This window comes from Octopus bimaculoides, chromosome 27 (genome assembly GCF_001194135.2).
Source record: "Octopus bimaculoides isolate UCB-OBI-ISO-001 chromosome 27, ASM119413v2, whole genome shotgun sequence".
Classification (NCBI taxonomy): Eukaryota; Metazoa; Mollusca; class Cephalopoda; order Octopoda; family Octopodidae; genus Octopus; species Octopus bimaculoides.
The window spans coordinates 11483656-11492329 of record NC_069007.1 but is presented as its reverse complement, the minus strand read 5'-3'; the positions used below and the strand labels follow the sequence as shown (position 1 = coordinate 11492329).

General features: G+C 37.1%; 1 protein-coding gene across 1 annotated transcript in view; it reads right to left on the bottom strand.

Annotated features, from left to right (window-relative positions):
- LOC128251011 (peptidyl-prolyl cis-trans isomerase 1-like) overlaps positions 1-8674 on the bottom strand; it is a 214131-nt gene that overhangs the window by 5047 nt on the left and 200410 nt on the right. The gene's annotated exons all lie outside the window — the stretch shown is intronic.

Genomic DNA, 8674 nt, shown 5'->3' with positions numbered 1-8674 from the left:
ATATATATATATATATATAATATATATACATGCATGTATATAAGTATGTACACACATGCATATGTATATATGTACATACACCCCTCACACACACACCTCATATATTATATTCCGCACTGTAAATGTGGGCATAGTCACATGGCCAGAAGTTCATTCATAATCCCAAAATCTTGCGCTCAATCCCACTGGTTGGTGTTATTTGCCATAGCCTTGAATTGACCAAAGATCTGTGACTGAAATTGGGCAGGTGGAAACTGTGTGGAAGCCTGTTGAATGGATTGTAACTGGAATTCTAAAGACCAGCATTGTCATACACCTGTGTCAAACTGATTTGGCTGCTGATGAATTGTTAAAGATACATGCGGTTGTGGAATATTCAGCCACTTACATGTTAATTTAACATGGTAGTTTAGTTGATCAAACAGTAGGAATTCTTGTTGCCAAGACTGGCGGAAAATTCTTCATTCTTCACTCAGCCATTGTATTCTTCTTCTCCTTCAGAACCATTAACACCACCACTTCCATCCTCAGCCTCACCATCGCATTATTTAAGAATATATAATAAAAATAATAATAATAATAATAATAATAATGATAATAATAATAATGATGATAATGATAATAATAATGATGATAATATTAATTTTATGGCTAACTTCTTCCCCCTATCCCCTCCACTTGGACAATTGCTTCTCCTTTTAATTACAAAATGGCACGTCTCAGCTCAAATGTCTGTGTGTCTGTCAAAACATGGCATCCCAACAATCCAACACAATTAACAACACTGCAGCATCTGACTTAACCACTACAACCACCACCACCACCACTACCACCATTGCTCTTCATATCTCCACACCTAATAAAAACCCTGGACACCACCAGACCATACCAGTGCCAATACTACAATTACAACTGCAACTACTACCACCACCACCACTGGTTCTTGCATCTATTCTACAATCAGTGCTCCTCTTCTTATCACTTCTACTACAACTGTTGCCACCCCCACAACAACCACCACCACTACCACAACTAACACCACCACCACTGAAACCATTACAGCTAGGAAGGCCAGTGCAGCTATAATCCCTACCGTCATTGCATCTACTTCTGCTAAAAACTACTCCCCCCTCTCACTCACTGCCATATAACACAACATGCCTTGTGGTATTTGTTCCCCACCTTCACCATCTTGTTCAGTCACCCAGATTAACAACCTCATCCGGTCTTTTTTCATAAGGGTGGATCTTTAACAGGATCCACCCTGGGGTAAATATTGGGGTCAGGATTGAAGGTAACGGCCCGACCTTCCTGCTACTAGTTTTGTAGAACAACCTCATCATCACTATCATCATTTAATGCCCGTTTTCCATGCTGACAGGGGTTGGTCATGGGTGTAGTGAAGCTGGTAGATGGTGCGTTGTGAGGTTCATATATGGGGTATTGTGAAGTTTATACATGGTATGTTGTGAGGTTCATGTATGGTGTGTTGTGAAGTTTATAGATGATGTGTTAGGAGGCTGATAAATGAATAAATGATGTGTTGTGAGGTTGATAGAGGGTGCATAGTGAGGTGGTTGATAGATGGTGTGTAGTGGTGGCTGTATTGTGTGGTTCATACATAATGTGTTGTGAGGCTGATAAATGATGCGTTGTGAGGTTGATGGGTGTGTTGTGAGACTGATAGATGATGCGTTGTGAAATTCACAGATGATGTGTTGTGGGGCTGATCAATAATGTGTTGTGAGGTTCGTAGATGATGTGTTGTGAAGTTCATAAATGGTGTGTTGTGAGGTTAGTGGATTGTGTGTTGTTATGTTGGTAGGTAGAGTATTGTAAGGTTGGGTGATAGTATGTTGTGGTGCCAGTGGTGGTTATGCTGCTCATTTACACTGCCTTGTTTCTCTCCCTCCTTCTCCTTCTCTTTGGATATATATGTTTACATGTATATCCACACACACATATGTATACATGTACACATATATGTATACATGTACACACACACACACATATATATATATATATATATATATATATATATATATATATATATATATATATATGTATGTATATATGTGTATATGTATATGTATATATCTATCTGTCTGTCTATCTATCTATATCTACATATATATATACACACACACATACTAACGTGTGTAGATGAGTTTAATGTATGCAGGAGCAACAGGCATTGTCCTGATAATGCAATGCTTGATTAAGGTATAGAATGCTAGTAGACATGATATAAATTGACTTTTAATTAGTAATTGCTTGAGTGAATTACTAATTGCAAATAATATTAGTGATTAATTGCTAAATGTTAATGTAGAACAGATTGCAGTAGGAAATTTACCATATTTCTTAGACCCGATATGAATTTTAGAGATGTACCTGTCTGGCACAAAATGGATAACGAATTTTACATTTTGGAGTGGTCTACTTGGTTAACACAGCTGTCCCACAATATATGTGGGACTGATAATAATATTATCTGTCTAGAGCAGGGGTTCTCAACCTTATTTTGTTTGTGGACCTCCTGAAAGCTATCTTATCTTTGGCCCCCATAGATGTACATATAAATTTTTGAAATAAAATATTTGCTTGTAGGTTAGTAAAAACTAACAATGAAACAATTTCGTTATATTTATAACATAAATTCCAAATACAAATTGTGAAAATTTCAATAAATACAGATACCCGTCCCAGCAAACAAAATTTATATATAGACCCACAAATTATAATTTTTTACCCTTAAAGCTTTTGTGGAACCCTGTGGGGTCCATGTGGACCTTCGTTGGATACCCATGGTCTGGGGCTATCTATTTTTAGCTTTTTTCTCTGTTTGGCTTCAGTCATCAGACTGCGGTCATGCTGGGGCACTGCCTAGAAGAATTTTAGCCAAACGAATCAATTCCAGTACATATTGTTTTATTCTTGTACTTGTTTCAGTCATTTGACTGCAGCCATGCTGGGGCACTGCCTTTAGTTGAATAAATCAACTCCAGGACTTGTTTTTTGTAAGCCTAGTACTTATTCTATTGGTCTCTTTTGCTGAACTGCTTAGTTACAGGGGTGTAAACACACTAACAACGGTTGTCAAGTGATGGTGGGAGGACAAACAGACACACAAATACATACATACATACATATATACACACACACACACACATATATATATATGACAGGCTTCTTTCAGTTTCTGTCTACCAAATCTACTTACAAGGTTTTGGTTGGCCCTAGGCTATAGTAGAAGATACCTGCCCAATGTGCCACACAGTGGGACTGTACCCGGACCCATGCGGTTGGGAAGCAAGCTTCTTACCACACAGCCACTAGGTTCTTTTTTTAAAGTCTGGAGCTTATTCTATCGCTCTCTTTTGCCAAACCACACACACACACAAAACAGGTTCTTCCAGTTTCTGTCTACCGAAGTCACTCACAACCAATGTATCAGCTAAGGCAGTAGAAGGTACATACCCAAGTTGCCAATATTGTTCTCATGTCTGTTACTCGAACACAGAGAAGTAACCCTTATCAAGGTCCCAGTTATGGTTTAATTAACATATTAAGGCTTGCGTACCTGTGCATGAGAAGACTGGATTCAGTGAACTCTGTAGAAGAAATCTCTATGATTCCTCAGAGGGGAAGGCCATTACAACAACGTTTTGTGGTGTGCAGAGAGCAAGATGAGGCAAGCAAGACATCTTGGTTATCCTTGGATGATTAGATGATCCTCGTTGTTCCAGCAGACAAACAAAATGATGTATGTGTATGTATGTATGTATGTATGTATGTATGTATGCAGGTGTGTGTATGTGTATGCACGCATGTATATATATGTTGCGCGTGTGTAAAAAAAAGTTCAAATAAAGATTACAAATCTCAATGGATAAGGGATAATAAAATCCAATGTAAATACTGGTTAATTACCTATTTAAAAAGTGTTGAATTTTACAATTAATGACAGTTTTGTGGAAATTTTTACCTTTAATAAAAGCATAATACAGTAATCCCTCGACTATCGCAGGTGTTACATTTCAAAACCCTGCGTGATAGGAGAAAATCCACGAAGTAGAAACAGTAGTGTACTGTATATTTTTTTTAATTATTTTCATAATTTGTATATATTTATTTTATTATGAATGCAAAACAACACCATGGAAGAATTGACGTAAGCTTAAATAATAAACCGCGATAGGTGAACCATAGTAGGTGAACCACGATATGGTGAGGGATTACTGTGGTCTACCTTTGGTATTTGAGTACTATTTTCTCCACATTGTTTTGCATCTATGTGCTTACTTGTGTGTGTGTCACCATTTGAGTGTGGCCGTTGCTAGTACCATCAGACTGGTCCTTGTGCCGGTGGCACGTAAAAGCACCCACTAGACTCTCGGAGTGGTTGGCATTAGGAAGGGCATCCAGCTGTAGAAACTCTGCCACATCAGATTGGAACCTGGTGCAGCCATCTGGTTCGCCAGTCCTCAGTCAAATCGTCCAACCCATGCTAGCATGGAAAGCGGACGTTAAACAATGATGATATATATATATATATATATATATATATAAAACTTAGCATTTTTTATATTTTTTACTTGTTTCAATTATTAGAGTGTGGCCATCCTGGGGCACTGCCTTGAAGAATTTTTAGTTAAGGTAATCGACCCCCAGCACTTCTTTTTTAAGCCTGATACTAATTCTATCGATCTTTTGCTGAACTGCTAAGTTGTCAAGCAGTGGTGAGAGACAAGCACAGACACAATCACACACACACACATATATGTATACGATGGGCTTCTTTTGGTTTCCATCTACCAAATCCCTTCACAAGGCTTTGGTCAGACTGAGGATATAGTAGAAGACACCTGCCCAAGGTGCCACACAGTGGGACTGAACCAGGAACCATGTTGTTGGGAAGTAAGTTTCTTACCACACAACCATGCCTGCACCTATATATATATATATATATATATATATATATATATATATATATATATATTTATTTGTTTTTTATGTAAAATTAGATATATAAAAATAGTCAATAATTAAATTGAAGAATCACTCAATACTCTCCAGTATTTTTGCAAGGAAATGGTTGATAGTAACTTTGAAGTTTCATTTTACCATTATTAAACGGTCAGATGACGGCAAGAAAACTCAGACTTCAAAGTCACTCTCAACCTTTCCATTATTAAAAATAGATGAATTTAACACTCTTCAAATACCAGTCACTTCTTTTACTAGACATCCTGATACTATCTTCAACAACAACGGTAACAACAACAACAATAGCTGCTGCCACCACCACCATCACCACTACATCAATAGATCTTAAAGTCACCAGCTCTCAATAAACATTAAAATTGTGGAGAAATTTATTGTTTCATGTTGATTATGTTGTTACTATAGTTACCGTTATTGTTGTCGTTGTTGTTGAGTATATTTATATTCATGTGGTTGTTGTCGTTAATGTTATTGTTATTGATGTTAGTTGTGGATTTTATCTCGATTTGTTTTGTTTATATATTTTGTATTATTGTAATTTTTGTAATTGTTTTTCTGGGTTGTTTTTGTTGTTGTTGTTGGTTTTATGAGTATTTATGTTTTTCGTTATTATTTCTGTTGTTATTTACGATGTCATTGATATTGTTAATGTTGTTGTTGTTGATATCTCTGTTGTTGGTTGTGCTGTATTTGCTATTGTGTTTGTTTTGCGTCTGCAATATAACTGGCTTCAGAATGTCTTTGACAAGAAGTGGTCTGCTGGACCAGAAATGACCTTGGGCTAAATAGCACCAACACCATCACCATCACCAAGTTCAAAACTACCACTCCTCCTCCTCATCATCATCATCCTCATCAGCAGCAGCAGCAGCAACACCACCACCACTACCACAAGTAGTGGATTGGCAAGATCACTAAAACCTTCCTGTATTTATTCATAATCCTTTGTATGTTGAGTTCAAATCTTGCCATGGCCAACTTTGCTTTCATCCCCCACTGGATCAATAAAATAAAGTACCAGTGAAGTACTTAATCGAATAGGCCATTCTTCAAATTGCAGTCATGGTGTCTAATCTGGACAGAATTAAGGGCAATGGGATAAGCAGAATTCTCAAACTATTTGAAAGAATATGGTATTTCTTCGAACTCAAGTTAAAATTCCACCAATGACAACATTGTCTTTCATCTTTCTCTGGAGTCAATAAAATTAAAGTACAAATCAAGTACTGTAGTCAATATTATTGACTAACCCCTCCCCTCAAAATTGCTCATCTTGTGCCTAAATTAGAGATAGTAATTAAAAGTTGTACCAGTTTGGTAGAATCGTTAAAGCATCAGACAAAAGGCCTTGTGGTATTTCTCAAATCCCTCAATATTGAAATAATTATCAGACAAGTATTAGAGGTTGCTTAAATAATTAATTGATTTCTGTCCTAAAATTTGTGACTTTGAACTCAATGTTTAGAATAATAATTAACGTTGTCATAATAAATAAGGTCAGCGGTCTAACAGAATCAGTCGAGCATTGGATATAATCACTTGTGATATTCTGAGTTTCGATGCCAACATGCTGCACAGAAACTCAGAACCCCCAATATAAATTTCTCATGCATGCGACATTTAATAAATAAAAATATAAACACACATGTAATATAAGTATATGATAAATATGTTATATGATACATATGATACAATATATTACATGATAGGGTAGCAAGCTGGCAGAATCGTTAGCACACCAGTGAAATACTTAGCGGTATTTTGTCTGCCGTTACATTCTGAGTTCAAATTCTGCCAAGGTCAACTTTGCCTTTCATCCTTTCGGAGTCGATTAAATAAGTAGCAGTTACGCTGGTATGTAATCGACTTAATCCCTCTGTCTGTTTGTTTGTCCCCTCTATGTTTAGCCCCCGGTGGGCAATAAAGAAATGAATATATTACATGATATCATACATGTGATATATTTAAATGTTATGATGTGATATGATATATCTGTTATATGATGTGGATGGATGATATCATACGATACATGATTATGTATTATGGTACATGACATAATGTAAGGTATACAATATGATAGGGTATGATGCTATATTTCCTCAATGGTTCTCAAACTGACAAATACCCAAACCACCATCACTACCTCCCCTTCCACCATAACATTATGGAATTTTCACCCTCGCACCCCCCCCCCTTTGTATTAATGGGAAGATGGAATACAGAGTTTACCTCTACATAATTCTTCGTGATTCACCATATGGAAGGACAAGTTGAAAAAAAGTTGGGAAGCACCTTAATTTTATTAAACGTGGGTAGTTTTCTGCACCCACCCCTTTATTTAATCCATAAAAAAACCCATTATCTTTGCAGGGATGATCAATTGATTCCTGTTCTGCGAGAACCATTATATTGATTTCAAATTTTAGCACAAGGCCAGCAAGGTTGGGGGTGGGGGGTGGGGGTGAAAGTCAATTATATCAACCACAGTGCTCGACTGGTATTCTATTTCACCGACCCTGAAAAGATGAAAGGCAAAGTCAACCTCAGCATAATTTGAACTCAAAACATAGCGACAGGCAACATGCCGTTAACTATTCTGCCTGGGGTGCTAACGATTCTGCCAGCTCCCTGCCTTATAGGAACCATTATATTGCACAAAATAACATATTACATTATATAATATACAATAAATACAAGATATTATAGCTTTTTATTCAATAAAAAGAATCAATCTGTATTTATTACATATTGTATTGCACTCTTCTTATTGTGTAATTAATTATTATTATTATTATTATTGTGAGAAATCAATTTTATTTTTCCTTATGAAGTCAACAATGTAAAGAAAACTGATTGTTAAAGCAAGTCTCGTATTGATCTATTGAACCTCTCCTGAAACGCACTCAGTGACACATAATCTCCCCCACCACATCGCCACTATAATTATTAGAACTACTTCCAATACTGCCGCTATCTCCACACAACTACCACAATAAATATTGCTACTAAAATTAACACTGCTTACACCACAACCATCACCACTACCACTGCTACTACTACTACTACTACTACTACAATAATTACTACCATAATTATAATCCTCAACAACCACCTCCAAAGCCTGCACAACCACCACCTTACACAACAACAACAACTGAAATAGCTAATAACAACAATGCTACTACCAACACCATCACAATTATAACCCTCACTGTCAGGATCACAAACATCATCAACATCATCACTGCAGCTATTATTACCACCACATCATCACCTACATCAATCATCATCATCGTCATCATCATCACCACTGTTATCTTTGCTACTTCTTTGATCATTAGCACTACTTGCACTACTGCCGCAATCACCATCACCCTTTTCTCCACCACCACCACCACCACAAATGTCAAGAGACAAAATAAAAGAGCTTGCACATAGCCAGAGCTTGTACATGGTCAGAGCTTGTACATGGTCAGAGCTTGTACATGGCCAGAGCTTGTACATGGCCAGAGCTTGTGCATGGTCAGAGGTTGTACATGGCCAGAGGTTGTACATGGCCAGAGCTTATACATGGTTCAAAGCTTGTACATGGTTCAGAGCTTGTACATGGTTCAGCGGTTGTGCGTGGTTCAGAGGTTGTGCATGGCCAGAGGTTGTACATGGCCAG